The following is a 16,997-nucleotide window of genomic DNA, read 5'->3' as shown; positions in this document are numbered from 1 at the left end:
TTATTACTACAGTAGTGGAGATTTGTGGGTGTCATCCCCACCCTAGTTTTAATATCTCATTGGAGGGTTTCTGGGTAACCACATATATTAGGTCATATATGTGTTGAATGTTATTTTCTTTCATGCTATGGATGCATATGTTTAGCTAGCTATTTTAGTTTACATGAAAATTGTGAGATGGATGTGTGGTGAATGATTTTATGGTCAAAGTTTTGAAGGATTGATTCACCCCCCCTCTCTTATAGTTTACTTTCCCTATTGTGATTCTTCAATATGTTGTGATTCTTTTTATCTACTATCTGAACTACTGTCAAAGGATCAAGAGGTGACACATACTAGTTCTCTAGGAATTTCAGGCCTCTATCTCCAATGGTTCCCAAATGTAGCTTCATGAGATCCTACCATGCTTTGAAGTTATCTTTGTTCAACTTAGGAATTTCTCTTCTGTAAGAAATCTTGATCTTTAGCTTAGGTCCTTGAGACCTTTCTTGTAAACACTAAGAGCTTTGATACCAATTGTTGGAAATATAATAGGAGTAACTAAGAGGGGAGGGGTGAATCAGTTACCACTAAAACAATTCCAAATCCCTTCGATGTCAATACAATTTAGCTACAACTTTTCACTCTTCTAAAGTGAGCCCTGTTAGGAGCCAACCTTGTCAAAGGTTACAATACACACTGTTAGTTGTGACCTTGTTAAAGGATTTAAATCACCCTATTAGGAGTGGCCTTATTAGAGGTCTTGAGACACTTTAGTCTACAAATGCCACCAAGTTAGAGGATTTACAAAATGACTATTAAGTCAACTCTATTAATAGATTTCTTCATTGCAACAATTGTTAGAGAGTAACAATAATTGATCTGATTGATGAAGCAACTGAATTAAAGATTTAGATCACTATTTTGTCTTATCCTCCAAATCCTCCTTGATCAAAATATTCTTTGTAGCTCTTTGGATACTCTTCTCTAAATCAAATATCCTTCTCCATTCACATCTTATTTTCTTCTCCACTTTCTCATTTTTCAATCCACATCTTGACCTTTCATATATATGAAACCCAATGTCAAGTAGGCTTGAATGCCCTTTCAAATAAACAAATAAAATCCATTGAGTTAGCTTTCATAAACCAACTAATAAATGAAACAAATATGCTAAAGGTCGACCAAAACTAGGTCACTCAATTACCATTGAGTTCCTTGGTAACTGACTTGACTTAGTTTACATTGAACTATTTTGGTAACTGACTTGAATTGGTTTACACATGAATTTCTAAACTCACTTCTTCTAAACTTATTCTCAGTTGATATTGGATTGTTTTGAACATGATTCCTTCTAGTAGCATTCAATTAGAGCATAACATTTTTGTAATATCAATGACAATATTCAATTGAATAATTGTTATCAATAGATACTAGTGCTAGTACATCTTCTAGTTCCTCACATGTTTGTGTGCTACATACTTGTGTTATGTGAAAGAATATTTGTTTGGGTCCCATTATTAGCTCAAAGTTTCAAATTGAGGTTGGGGATGATGAAACAACATGCATGGCTATAGAGACACACACAACTCCTATGAGAGGTGAAGATGGACAAGCAAAGACATAGACTCCTTCTATTATGGTATGTCTATACATTTTATTCCTCACAACATTATTAATTTAGAATTAATATTTATATTTTAAAAAAATTTGACAACTCCATATTTATGTACCTTATGTGATTCAATTATGTCTAGTTGATGATAGAGGAGAATAAGAGATTTGGATACTGTCACACTTTCAACCATTTCATTTAGCCTTGATACCTCTATAGTGTGTATTATTTTATTGCTCATTGCTTTCCTATTTGACATTGTATTTTACATGATATCTCATCTTCTTTTTCTCTTCCAGGTTTCACCTATCAGTAGGGGACAGTGTGAGAGGGTTGCAACATCAAGCATTGACAAGGAGAATATAGTTATATGTATTAAAGTAATTAGATACATACATACATACATACATACATACATACATACATACATAGATACATAGATACATAGATACATAGATACATACATACATACATACATGCATACATACATACATACATACATACATACATACATACATATATATATACTTGTCATTTTTTATACTAAATTTTTTTTATTGCATTGTTTATTTTATATGGGGTGGCCTTTTATGATGAACTAACCTAGATTTGCCATTGTAGACGCTCAAGTATTTCCATTCGTAGCGAGAGCCCTATAGTAGGTATATTTATTATTTATTTATTACTTACCTTAATTTTCATAGATTATAAAGAAATGAGTATCATGATTGTAACAACTATATTTTTAATTCCCGTAGGAAATACTCGATGCCATGGAGGGGAATCGGTAGGGCTCTGTATCTTTTCTCACTCAATCGACATTTGCTGATGAGATATTGTGCAAGGTAAATTATAATTTGAATTCTTCAATATGTTATTAATTTTTTATGTTATAATCATTAAAAATGTTCTAGGGTAAGAAATAGATCAATCTAACAACCATAGAAACATGTTTATGTCAGAGGCGGCGAGGTGCCTACTTTGCCGATGAGATATGCCAGGACTCTTGACAGTTGAAGGAAGATGTAGAGAGAAGTAAGTTGGCTTCATTATTGATCAATATGCACTTGAATATATTTATTTTTGATATGTAAAAATTGATTAATTAGTTGTTCTACCTTTGATTTTGTCTTTTTTGTTCATACAGGATCTAGCAAGTTGAGAAAGTGCATTGAATAAGCTCCATTTTGACGATTGTCCAGTAGCCTAGGATATAGTGGTTTTTAAGGGATGTCTTAGGGTGGTTGCGAACATTCTAGGCTCTCTGTGCATGAAGTAGTTTTGTCACTAGGGTTCACCTGCCCATCCAAAGCTAATGACTAACAAAATGATGCCACAATGAATGGTTTGATAGTTACATAGCGGTGCACCAATTCACTAAGGAACATTGTAAGATTTGGCATCAACTGAGATCATTGTGCCAATTTCAAATGAAAATAAATCTCCCAAAATTGAGAGAGTTTATTTTAGACATTTATATCATGGCCATGTAGCATCTAATAGTTTGTCCATAGATCTCATGAGCTCTAAATTACATCCCTTAGAAGATTGTTTCCTAAATGTTCTTAGGGAAACTTGGAGATGCTTTGGTTTGGGGTGGTTGAGAATGTTCTAGGATCTATGTCAACAAAGTAGTGGTGTCACTGGGGTTCACCAGCCCATTTGAAGCCAACAACACTGACAAAATGATGCCCTCCCCATCCTTTAGGCTCAATTGCCAAATTTTTACAATAGTTACAATTTGTGACACTATTACATAAATTCCACTTTAAATATTGTAAACTTGTCCAATATTAGTTAGATACACTAAGAATATGAGTTTTATGATCCCTACATGTTATTTAATGACTTTGACTACTTTGACAATTTTGATGGACATTTGACCAATATGGACTAATAAGCTAAATGGTTACATAGATGGCAATAATAATTTACTATTGAAATCTATCATATGAAAACAAAAATAAGAGAACCTTATGAAAAAATATAATAAATCAGCAAGTTCATATTTTCAATATTTTAAGTGTTTCATCACAATTACAGCTCAATGATAGAAATATGAATATATCTTTTCCATACAAAGTAATATGTATATGGAAAAAAAGGTATGAAATGTACATTGTTGTGTATGCTGAAGTCCTTGTGTATATCATTGATACAATCATATTATATACACAACTACCCAAACTCCTAGAGACTAAACTATCATAGAATTGTCTTCATTTTGCTCTTTAAAATATATCTATCTTTATGCACTATTATTGTTAAAGACTAATGAAGGGCCGCACCACCCTTACCAACTCACAACCAAAATAAAAAAAACATGGAGGAAAAGAGAAGATAAAATGCTTCATAAAGCATCCATTAAAACTTGAAATTCATTACAATATTTTACAAATGAGAGAACTCCAAATTCTTACAATATGAGAGAGATTCCAAAAAGTTAGCTTTCAAACCAAGAGCTTCCAACTAATAACTTCCACAAGAAGAGTCTTCAAACCAAGAGTTTCCACCAAGAGAACTTCCACAAAGAAGAGCTTCACCAAGAAGAGACTTCCTCTCAAGATCTTACACACTAAGATCTTTCACATCCAAGCTTTCTTACAAGAGATTACACCATGAGAGCTTCACTACAAGAGATTACACTTGAAGAGCTTGATTACAAATTCTCATATACCTTGCTTAAATAGGCACTTACCATCCAAGATATTATTAACACAACCAATGTGGGATAAAAGGTAAATACAACTACCTTAAAATAAATATTAAATTCCCACCCAAATACAACTAAGCACCACCATGTGGCCCAATTAGGAAATTAAATTGCTTTTGTGGATCACAATAAATATTAAATGCATGATTTAAGGAACTTTCCACAAACTTATAAGATGCCACTTACACAACTCGATAAATGAAATGACAACTATTTCTCTTATTTTTCAATTTAAGCCACCTATGTACCTTGAAAATAGAAATTCCTCTTTTCCCTCTTTTTCCCTCTTTTTTATTTTATTATTATTTTTCTTTCTATTTTTGTCACTTCCTCTCTGCTTCACTTTTAGCATCTTGCATCAAAGAAACCTACAATTCAATATTGTAGTAAATTCCAATATTATGGGCATTTAATATTAAGTCTAGGTATAGGCATATAATGAACATATGAAATGTTGTTGTACATTAGTATTACCTAGTGAAGTGTTCAAGATTAAAAGGTCATCTCTATGTTTGAGGGTCCCTAATAGGGTTTCATGATCAACATTACCAATAGTAAAAAGTTCTTTAATTTTTAGCCTTCCCTGATGCTTCACCAACTTTACATTTTCTACTATAGTATGCTATGAATATATGAGAAAGGTTTTGTGCTTCTCATAGTCTTTGAATGCGGGAATTTTATTCCTTCCAAGAATGAATGTTCGCGACCATTTTCCAATAACAATAATAAAACCCATAGAATATGTGAATCCATCATCACATGTAATCAGTTGTGCAAGATTTTATTTATTTGTTAAATAATGTGCTAACTAGTAATATAATTTCTCATCATTCCTCTATGGTGCAGCCAATGCAAGGACCCATCTTGGCTAAATATGATATGATAGATGGTTATGCTTAATGAAACTTTCCATGTAATCATTTTTAATATAGGACATTAGAGATAATGGAGTAAGATAATGTGGAGACTACACATATCCATCCACTCACTCAACTCATAGTGATCCCAACCACACTAAAAAAACTAGGATGAAAGAAAGCTAGTCTCTGTGTCCAAATGATCCATATACTACAATTAGAGCTATAGAATGAATGCATTTTAAAAGAATCTCTCACTACAACACAATCCAATCTATCACCTAAGGATGCTTTCTCAACCAACCAAAAGAACCTATGTACTAATGAATGAATAGTCCCCCCTATGGTAATGTAGATGTACACCAATAAACTAAAGTTTGAGCCCCAAATTTTGTCTTTTTCCTACAAAACTCTCAAATATTGTGAAAAAGTGCTTGGATTTTAGCATGTATCATATTTGGGGAATGCAGTCCCTTTATTTTAAAAAAAATTATCAGTAAATTATTGGAGACCCGATATATTGGGTATCTGATATATCGAGTACTCGATACTTTTCCACTAAACAAGTGAAAAGAATCACATGAATATGGAGGGCATGGATTAAAAGTTGACAAGAGGTGAAGATTATATCCTCCATGATCCATCTAATATACAAGTTTCATATTTTAAAAATAAATAAATGAGGTCCTAATCAACAATTATATGCAATCTTTTAATTCTCTTTTAAACTACAAATTGTTCTATTTAATATATATAGTTTATAAGATATATATTATTATAATATATTATATTATAAATGTATAATATAATATAATATAATATAATATAATATAATATAATACAATATGTTATAAGATATTCACATATAGTATATTATATTATATAGTATATAACATATACTAATTAATTTATAGGGTCAAAAGGTGTCATAGGCTACCATATGACCTCTTTCAACCTATTCCATGATAATATCTATCCCTATGGGTCATGAAAGCTCCAAGGACATATTAAATTCATTATAATGGGTAGAAAGGGGTCATAGGGTACTCTATGACCCTTTTCAACTCATTCAACAATAACATATGTTCCTAGGGCCCTAGGACACCTAGGAGTTAATATGTTAACATCTAATGGGTCAAAAGAGGTCATAGGTTATCTTATGACCCATTTTGATCTATTCCATAACATATGTCACTAGGGACATATTAAATTTGTTTTAATGGGGCGGAATGTGTCATAGAGTACCCTATGACCCTTTTCAACTCATTCGATGATAACATAGGTTCCTTTACATGTTAAAATCTAATGGTTTGAAAGGGGTAAAAGGTTACCCTATGACCCCTTTAAACCTATTCCATGATAACATATGCCCCTAGGGATTAGGATCCCTAGGTACATATTAAGTTCATTCTAATGAGTTGAAAGGGGTCATAAGGGTACCCTATGATCCCTTTCGACTCATCCAATGATCACATATGTTCCTAGGCATTATAGGACCGCTAGGAGTTCATATGTTAACATCTAATGTGTCAAAAGGGGTCATAAGCTACCCTATGACCCCTTTAAACGTATTTATTAATAACATATGCCCCTAGGGTTTGTAGAACCCCTAAGGACATATTAAATTCATCTTTCAACTCATTCAATGATAACATATGTTCCTAGCAGTCGTAGAACCCCTAGTAACATATTAAATTTGTTGTAATGGGTCAAAAGGGTCATAGGGGTGCCCTATGACCATTTTTGACTCATTCAATGATAACATATATTCCTAGCTATCCTAAGACCCCAATGAGTTTATATGTCAACATTAAATGGGTCAAAAGGGGTCATAGCTTACCTTATGAACCCTTTCAACCTATTCCATGATAAAATATGTCATTAGGGATCCTAGGACCCCTAGGGACATAATAAATTCATTCTAATGGGTCAAAAGGGGGTATAGGCTACCATATGACTCCTTTCAACTCATTGAACAATTAAATATATTCCTAGAACATATTACATTCGTTTGAATGGGTCAAAAAGGGTCATAGGACATGTTATGACCACTTTTGACTCATTCAATGATAAAATTTATTTCTAGGGGTCATGTTGACATTTTTTTCACCATTTATCCCATTTTAGATAACCAATAAGTGACATCTTCCATGGGATAAGTTGTGGTTTTCAGGCTTTCAATGGTGAAATTTCTTCAGTTTTTAGCTTAAAAATGCGTGTAGTTTTGGGCTTTCATAGGTGCACAAAACTAAGAAATGTAGTTTTTTGCATTGGAGGAGTCATATTGCATGAGTTGGTTTTTGAATGAATAGTTTTTTGCTCATTCGATAGCTCACAGGTCAAAACTGCACATGTAGTTTCTCTATCGCTATAGTTGTAGTGATTATTTATTATCGATATATAGGGAAACAAGAATATGGTTATAGTGATGAGAAATCATGGACATTCATCATTGCGGCTACAATGATATTGGTCATCGCTATGTGTATAAGGAAGAAAATGATATAGCAAAAAGGAAAATAAAAAAAGAAAGGGGACAATTAATGTAATCGGTTTTAGAGGAGTAGCTTTTTGATAAATGCAGATAGGTTTCAATCATTTCCACTCGATTGATAAGCTTCCAGTTTTTTAAGTTGTGATGATGCAAACCCCTTCATCGCCCTATTGCTCTAGTTCAAGATCTAGTTGTCAGATGGGTTGAGAGGATGCAAAATAGTCAAGTTCACAGTCAGCACAACTTTGCGGTTGTTAGGGCTAACATTCAAGATCAAGTTGCAAAGGTGTGAAAGCTTGTAGTCATGATATCACATGGAGTTAGGGTTAACCTATGATTAAGGGTGCAAAGTGGCAAAAGGATTTGTTGCGTCTTTGCAGGATTAAAACTAAGGTTAAGATTTAAGTTTGCGAAACTACGAACAAAGGGAAATATTAAGGTTAAAGCGACTACCATAACATTACAGGTGGTAATATAGTTAAGGCATTTTAGGTTACAAAGTAGTGATAAAGGGGTAAAATAGTACAATCAACCAATCATAGCTTCGCATAGTTAAGCCAAGCCATGAGAAAGGTTTTTAAGTTGTGAGACTACAAGGGGCACTTAACAGTTAAAGGAAACAATAATAGCACCATCACAGGAGCCTAAGTTACAGTGACAGTTTGAGTTGTGAAGCTACTAAACAATGAAAGAAGTTATCCAAGGTAGTGTTCACAACATCACATAGTTAAAGAAATATTTATGTCTGGCAGTTGCAAATAGGTGACACGATTATGGATAAGGCATTGTAGCATTAGAGGAAAAAGAAGTGCTAGGTTCTAAACTACTACAAAGATGTGAGCAATTAGTATAGTGGTCATCACAAGGTCACATGGGTTAATAAACTAAAGTGATAGATGGCCATGAAGTAGTGATAAGGCATAAAGTCAAGATGTCACCGTTTCACATGGCCAAATAGTCAGTGAAGAAAATGAGTTGTGAAACTGCAAACAAGAGAAGGTGTAGGTCAACATAACAAAGAGAAAACAATATGAGGTGGCAGATTGCTTAAAGGATATAGGGCTACATGGCAAAGGTGATTGTTGAATTCAGTTGACTTGATGATGTAGCTGACCTCGGATGGTTGCAAACACAAAATGAAACAACTCGATGATGGCAAATAAGTCCTTGATTGCCTACAACCACTCTTTTGGTGTTCTCCATGCATGATAAATTTAGTTTTCCTCCTATTATCGCCTTGGTAATCCATCTACTAGTCAAAGCAGTTATGATGATCATTTTTGTCTCTTCAAGTCTAGATTTGCACACAAAGATTATATTTTCTGCATATAAACATGTGTCCAGTCAAATCTTTCTTGGATTGGTAGTGATTGTTCTCTGCAACTTGAAGGAAATAGTTGAGTTTTAGGGCTTGAATTGAAGTCTTCTCAGTTATGCCTAAGCTGTAAAGGAAATTTTTGTGACTCTTTTGAGGGTTGGTCTTTCTCTAATTCTATAGAAATTGTATTGTATACTCTGGTACTGTAATTTCCTTTTTCCTCTAAATGAATATTTTTCTTTGGTGTACCTCATTCTTCATTAATATATTGTGCAATATCATCTTTCCTTTTGTCAATGTACTGTTTTCATTCTTCAACTTGTATGACTATATCTATTTGGCCTTTGAATGATATAGAGTGAAGCTCCTTCCTTTTATAATACTATTGGTTTCTAAACTTCATGTGGTTGTTGAGTTTAAGCATGGATTGAATTTGTGTATTTTGGGATTATATTAACGAGTTGTGGATTTCTAGGCAATGATAAGAATGAACATACTATTTAGTGTATCGCCCCTCTAGATTAGATTAGGTAGTTGATTATCATGCATTTCTTTCTCCCTTTTCATCTCAAGGAGTAGTTAGGTGCATCCTAATAGTGAGGAAGCCAACCTTCTATGGAGATTCAATCTCATTCTTCAAGTCCCACAACTTGGAGATTGTTTCAATGTTTCACAAGGCTTCCTTTGGGTCAAACTTTAGGCAAGGGTACAAAATTTTTTCACAATAGGTTCTAGTACCTAGGAGTTCATATGTTAACATCTAATGCATCAAAAGGGGTCATAGGTTACCCTATAACTCCTTTCAACCTATTCCATCATAACATATGTCCCTAGGGGTCCTAGAACCGCTAGGTGTTGGAAACTACAATTGGAACAATTTTTATGTTGTCATTGATGTCAAACCTTATAAAGCAACATTTACTAACATTGTTGAGTGTCATTTCTATTGATTGATAAAGAGGATTTGAAAAGAGAGACAACAAGATGAACTAGTGAAGTTGTTGAATAAAGAGGAGAAAGTATGTTTGAATTAGAATGGGCACTTGATTGGTTAGTCTTTGACAAGATGATGTCCATTGTTTAATCATTATGTGAAGTTAAGAAGACAATGGAGTTGATATTTAGAAGAGAAGACAAGATGTTGAGTAAAGAACTAAGCTTGACTGAGTGACAATTTTACTAGGCTAATGAAGCAAAAGATTAAGTAACTTAAGAAATAGCCAAGAAAAGAGTATTGATTGAGTGCTAGTTATGGATAAGAAAGATGAAGAAGAAAATGTAGTAGTGACCAAGCATAGTGAAGACTGAGAAAGCTAGTTAAAGCTTAGCGAAAAGGAGCAATAGAGACCAAGCTACAAATGTTGACTGAGTAGAAGAATACAATGATGAATGAGTGTCAACAAAATAAACTTTTTGAAAGAATCAAGTTGGAGGCTAACATAGTTGAATTTTTGGATTAGTCAAAATGCATGGATGATAAAAATTGATGAGTTGGTGTATTTGATCCATGCATTGAGTTTATTATGCAATCAAAGGAAATGATTCAAAGATATGTTTTTAGAAGTATCAAGAATAAAGTAGAAGGACAAAACGATGATTAGATTCATTTAATATAATCAAAACCCAAGATCTATGGTGATGTTTAAGTGAAAAATGATCAAAGTTTCCTATTTAAGGAGGCATAGGAGATGTTTTTGTATTGAGTTTACTATGAAATAAAAGGAAATTATTTAAAGAGAAGTTTCTAGAAGTATCAAGAATGGAGTAGAAGGACAAAACAATGATTAGATTCATTGAACTTGATTAAAACCTAAGATCTACAGTCATGTTTAAGAGGTAAAAGATCAAAGATACCTATTTAGGGAGGCATAAGAGATCTTTTCTAAGGTTGGGTCATTTTTTATTGACGATTTTTGTGGAGAATCTGTGAAGAATATAGTAGTAGAAGAAAAGTGATATAATTGGTGAAGTCTGATTTCATGAAGGTTTGCAAAGAAGATCAGAGATGGAGACCATTATGAAGTCTAGTCAATGAACCAACAAATGAGTCAAGTGGAGATGTGAATCTGCAAAGTGAGTTGTATCTAAATAGATCTAGCCTAGTTGTTACTTTCTAACCATTGTTGCATAATCAAAATCCTTTAATCAAGGTGACATTCTAATGGAATGATCCAAATTCCTCTAACTAGGCCACTCCTAATAAGGTGATTAAAGCCTATAATAGGGTCAAAACTAATAGTATGTTTTGTAACCTTTAATAGGGTTGGATTTTAGCTGAGCTCTCTTCAAAAGAATGAAAAGTGGTAGCCTATTACTTGGTGGTTTTTCTCAAATTGGGGTGTCACATTAAATCTCAAAGTCATATATGTGTGAATGTTATATGTGTGATGCATGCTATTTAATGTTGTTTAATTTTCTGTTAGTCAACATATACTGAACAAAGAATTAAGTGATGAATGAATATGTTAAGTTGTTGATGAGTTGCTATATGGACCAAGTCATTTAATGAGTTTAGACATGTTGTTTGAAGTTAATGAAAGTTGAATTGGTACATCTAGACCTAAGGATAAATGATTCACCCCCTCCTCTCAGTTATTGTAATCATTCTAACAATTGGTATCAAAAATTTTGTGCTTGAAAGGAAATTTTCAAGGGACTTAAGCTAAAGATCAAGATGTACAAGAGAGAGGTACCTAAGTTGAACAAGGAGAAATTCTCATCATGGTAACGGTTGATTAAATTGCAGCTATCTGGAGTTGGAGATCATGAATTGTATTACCTAGAAAATTAATATATTGAAGTTCCTAGACCCATAAAAATTGAACAAATGAATGAGAGAAAGGAGCATAATCAAATGCTGATAAATCTAGCATCTTCCTTGTTTTATGCTAAATTTAATAATGTGAAGTAGTGTACTACTACAAGTAAAATGTGGGATAAGTTGGTTCAAATCCATGGAGGAGACAAAAATATGTTAAGGGATAAAGAAGAAAGTTTGAGAGGAAAATTTGATGACACAAGGAAAGAAGGATAAATTGTTGCACAATAATGTTGCTAAATCAAGGAGGTTGTGAATGTAATCAGAGGTTTTGGATGCATAATATCTGATAAGATTGTGATTAACAAGGTTGTGAAGACTTTACTTCCTATCTATGCAATTAGGGTATTTTTATTTCAAGAACTACGATGTACACCTAGCAATGACCTAACCTTGAATAGTCTAATTAGTAAACTCACTGCATTTGAATTGTAAAATTTTGATTACTATACACCTTCAAGTATTGAATGTGCTTTCAAGTCTCAATTAACCCTTGATGGATCTAAAAAAAAAAAAAGGAATAAATATTTAGATAGTGATAGTAGATTAGATGATGATCTTGATGATTTAGAAGCATTATTGGTAAGAAGGCTACCAAGAGGAAATTGCAAATATAAAGGTAAACTCCCTATTATTTGTTTTACATGTAACAAAGTTGGTTATATAGCTATAAGATGTCCTGACAGAGATGAGAAGGAAGAAAGGAAAGACAAAAAATACCAAGGAAGGAAAGACAACAAAGACAACCTAGCTAAGAAAGACTACAAGGGAAAAGGTAACAAATGTTGTTACATTGCTAAAGAAAATGGTTGTGATAGAGAATCTCATGAAAATGATGAAGAAGTGGTTTATGTTGTAATGAAAGATCAATTGGATGATGATGACCAAAAAACTCCATTAATTTCACATGTGAATAAGAATGATAGATGGATGATTGATAGTGGTTGTTTAAATCTTATAAATGGTGATATAACTAAGTTTGAAAAACTAGAACATTATAATGAAAGTAGTGTTAAGTTTGGAAATGATGCACTGTGTTATGTTAAAGGTAAAGGATCAATTGTAGTAAATGATAAGATTTGATGTGACAATACATATTAGGTTGATGGTGTGAAATATAACTTGATAAGTGTGGCATAGTTGAATAGTTTTAGGCTATCAAGTTAAATTCTGAAATAGGAAGACAAAGATTTATGATGCTACTATTGGACTAATTGGAAGTGGTGATCAAACAAGAGGCAACTTGTTCTATCTAGACCTATCTAAAGATACTTTTTTATCTACACAATTTATTGATTTTTGGTTATGGCATAAGAGGCTATGTCATGTGAGTTTTTATAATTTGGTAAGCATTAGTAAGATTAAAAGAGTAAGAATATTACCAAGACTAAGAAAACTTGATAGGGTGATGTGTAAATAATGTCAAATGGGAAAAATGACAAAGTACAGTTTCAAGAAAAAGACTTATTTTTCTAATGATATTTTGGAGTTGGTTTATACTAATTTATGTGGTCTTATTGGAGTGAAAAATTATTATGGTGACAAATATTACCATTCTCTTTGTTGATGATTTCTCTAGAATGATGATTGTGATGTCCCTTAAAAAAAAATATGATGAATTTCTAATGTTTAAGTGGTATTTGGATAGAGTTGAAAAGGAAATAGGGAATATTCTAAAGTTATTGAGATCACATAGAGGAGATGAATTCATATCAAATGAGCTCAACATATTCTTGAAATGACAAAGGAGTCAAAAGTTAAATGAGTGCACCAAGGAATCCACCACCGAATGGAATAGATGAAAGAAGGAATAAAATCAACCATGCAATGTGCAAGGACACTAATGATGAAAAATAATATTTCACAAAAGTATTGGAGAGAAGTTGTAAGTACTATAGTCTATACTCTGAATCAAGTTCAAGTTAAGAAAGGTACAAGTGAAAACCCTTTTGAAATTTGGTATGACTATGCACCTAATGTGAATTATTTAAAAGTTTTTGGAAGCAAGTGTTAACTATTGAAAAATGCAAGGAAGGGAAAACTTGATACAAAGAGTGATAAAGGTATATTTTTAAGATATTCCACACAAAGAAAGACATACAAGTGTTTGAATTCTAACACTAACAAAATTGTGGAAAGTGTAATTATTAAAGTTGATAAAATTGAAAAAAAGAATGAAGAGGAATACAAGAAAGAACTTGAGGAATTAAAAAAAAATTGTCTACATATATAAAGGAGAACCAAGTACATTACTTGAACCTAAGAAGGAGGTTATCAAGCATCAGAAAATAGGCACTACCAAGGTTAAGAAAAAAAGCTCTATTGAGCATCACCATGCTACCAAGCATTAGGCTATTAAAGATGAGTTGCAAAATGAAGAAGTCAAACATTGGAGAGAGGAAATTGAACAATAGACAAAAAATGTTGAGTTGTAGCTAGAGATACATGAAGAAGATGTGCAAACTATAGGTGAATCTTTAAAGAAGATGTCCTAGCCCCTAGAAAATAATCACATAGGAGAAACACAACACAAGATACAAGATCTGGTACCAATATCTAATCTTTTTTCATAAAACAACTAATTACATACACTGTGCTAGGCTATAAGACCTTCCCAATTATGGCCAAATACAAAGCAAGTAATAGTTATGTAAGATCCCTCAAGATCCAACCTAAACCCTAGTTGGTCTGGATCTATAATAGAACAACACTCTGGTAGAAACCTCTAGTGAGATCTAAACTTGTCGTCTCAATCCTCCAAGAAATCTCCTTATTTTCCAAGCCACAAATTCTAGCTTTAGTACACTTTGCTCCTACTCACTACTCCATTTTCTCCATACTAGATGAATAATGACTAAAGACTCCACAAGACCCTCTACTTATACCCAACTAAACCACATCTCAGCCTAGGAAGTTAAACTAATCAAATAAATGCTTATATTAAACACATATTTTAGCCACAAGTCAGCTTGCAACATACATTGAAATACAAAATGCCTTAGTCAGCTTACAACACCCATTAAATGCACTAGGATAAATATAGAAGGCCCAAATAAGTCCATATAGATCTCTAGATTGATCCACATCACGATCATACACTATATGCATTAAATACAACAAGTCAACTGAGAAAATTTGCAAGAATACCAATCAGCACGCCAAACTCTTGAGTGTCAACAAAAATCCATGCATTATCGACCAACAATACATGCCAAGAAATATAGTACAAGCTAAAAAATAAAAATATAAGATGAACAACATAGCATATGCTAAAGTCCTTTAGAGATCAAGAATGTAATGACTTTCCAAGAAACAATTTATGCTGAACTCTTTCAGAGTCTAAGCCCATCGGCTAATACTATAACTAAGAACTACTCAAAAGTGATCGAGCATCAACCCTTCTTTGGTTAAGCCCTCCAACTCCAAGGTCAAAAAAAATCTAGCATGCAGGATTGCCACCTACCTCAAGATGCTCCTACATTAGACACCCTAGGTGTAAAAATATATTTTAGAGGCTAGAAGAACATCTTTTGGGATTTAGCACATAAATCTTGAACTATTTCTTCACATACATATTCCCCAAGTTGTCAACTTGCAGACTCATCCCTTTATTACACTTATGTCATTCCTTTTGAGCAATAGTCACATGGTTTCTCTACATTTGCACATCTTTTCTTAGTGTTGTACAAGTATGTTTTCTATACTGATCTTTAACCCTTGCTAAATCCTTTAGCTTAACTCAAATCCAAAAGCTCAAGTTCCTCCTATTGAGTTCTTCATGTAAAGGAATTAGTGAAAAATTCCTTCCACCTTTCTCAACTATAAATACATTCTTGACACAATCATGCATAGCCCTACAATAATATTGCTAAGGTCTACCAAGTACTATGTGATAACTACTCATGTCCATAATATCACACAATACTTGATCCTTATGATACCCAATCTAAAAAATCAACATGTGCTCCCTCACTTACAAAGCATGTTCACCTTGTAACCAGCCAATCCTACAAGGACAAGGATGTCTCACTCTATTCAAACCTATCTTCTAAACCATCTAGTTAGCAACAAGGTTATTAGTACTACCACCATCGATAATCACATTGTATATTACACCATCAAACTTACAACGAGTCCTAATAAAATTACTCCTTTACAAGGTTCCAATAACATTTTACCATATAATACTCTATGAACCAACAAGTTCTCTCCTTTCTTCTTAGGTTCATTGACTGAGTATTCCACTTCATTCACCACAATAACTCTTTTATCATTGACTTTGTGTGATCATTCATAAGCTCTATGTCCTTTTTTACCACAACAAAAACAATTACCTTTAAATTCACCTCTACCTTCTCTTCTCTTCTGTTGAATATGTTTGGCTCACCTTTTTCACTCAATTTATCCTTTGCCGAGTGATCTTTCTTCTACTTTCCATGAGAACTACCTTGATTTCTCCTCTTCAACTTATCTTCTACCCTTAGAGCATACTGATAAGAATCTTCAACCAAATCAATCTTCAACATACCAATATCATCTTGAATATTAAATCTCAAACCATTAACATACCGAACCACCTTTTCTTTAGAAAGTTGTCTATGCCTATACTGAATAATTAGGTTGTAAAACTTGTTAATATAATCCTTCATAGTCATATCCTTCTGATTCAGATTCTACAATCTCTTAAACAACTCAAGTTCATAATCAACACGAGTGAACTTAGCCTTCAATTTTTTCACCAACAATCTCTATCTAGTGATCTTCATTTCACCTTCTTCTTCTCTTTCTCTTTACAATTCTTTCCAACATAAAGTAGAATGTCCTTTCAACTTATTCTGTGCCAACCTCACTCTAAGTGGATTTTCAATATCCTATAACTCAAAGTAGTCTTACAATTAACTAATCAAATTAATCAAGTCTTTAGGATTCAAAGTGCCCAAGAAATTAGAAACATCTATCTTATGCTTTAACTTCTAGTGAGATCAAAATCCACCCAACTAAATAGTTTTATCTTCTATAAGTCTCTCCATGTGATAAGTTATGTCTTCATCACTAGATCCAACAACCTCAAAGTCTTTAGGAGATTCCTCATAACCATCCTTATTCAATACCCACATTCCTAGGTACACCAATAATAGCTTTCATGATTTCATTCTTCACCAACTCCATCTTAGATCTAAAATTTGTTTTACCCTTCTCTGAG

Source organism: Cupressus sempervirens, chromosome 9, assembly GCF_028749045.1.
Source record: "Cupressus sempervirens isolate cs-2001-9-10 chromosome 9, ASM2874904v1, whole genome shotgun sequence".
NCBI classification, from domain to species: Eukaryota; Viridiplantae; Streptophyta; class Pinopsida; order Cupressales; family Cupressaceae; genus Cupressus; species Cupressus sempervirens.
The sequence above is the reverse complement of the archived record's forward strand: the minus strand, read 5'-3'. Positions refer to the sequence as shown.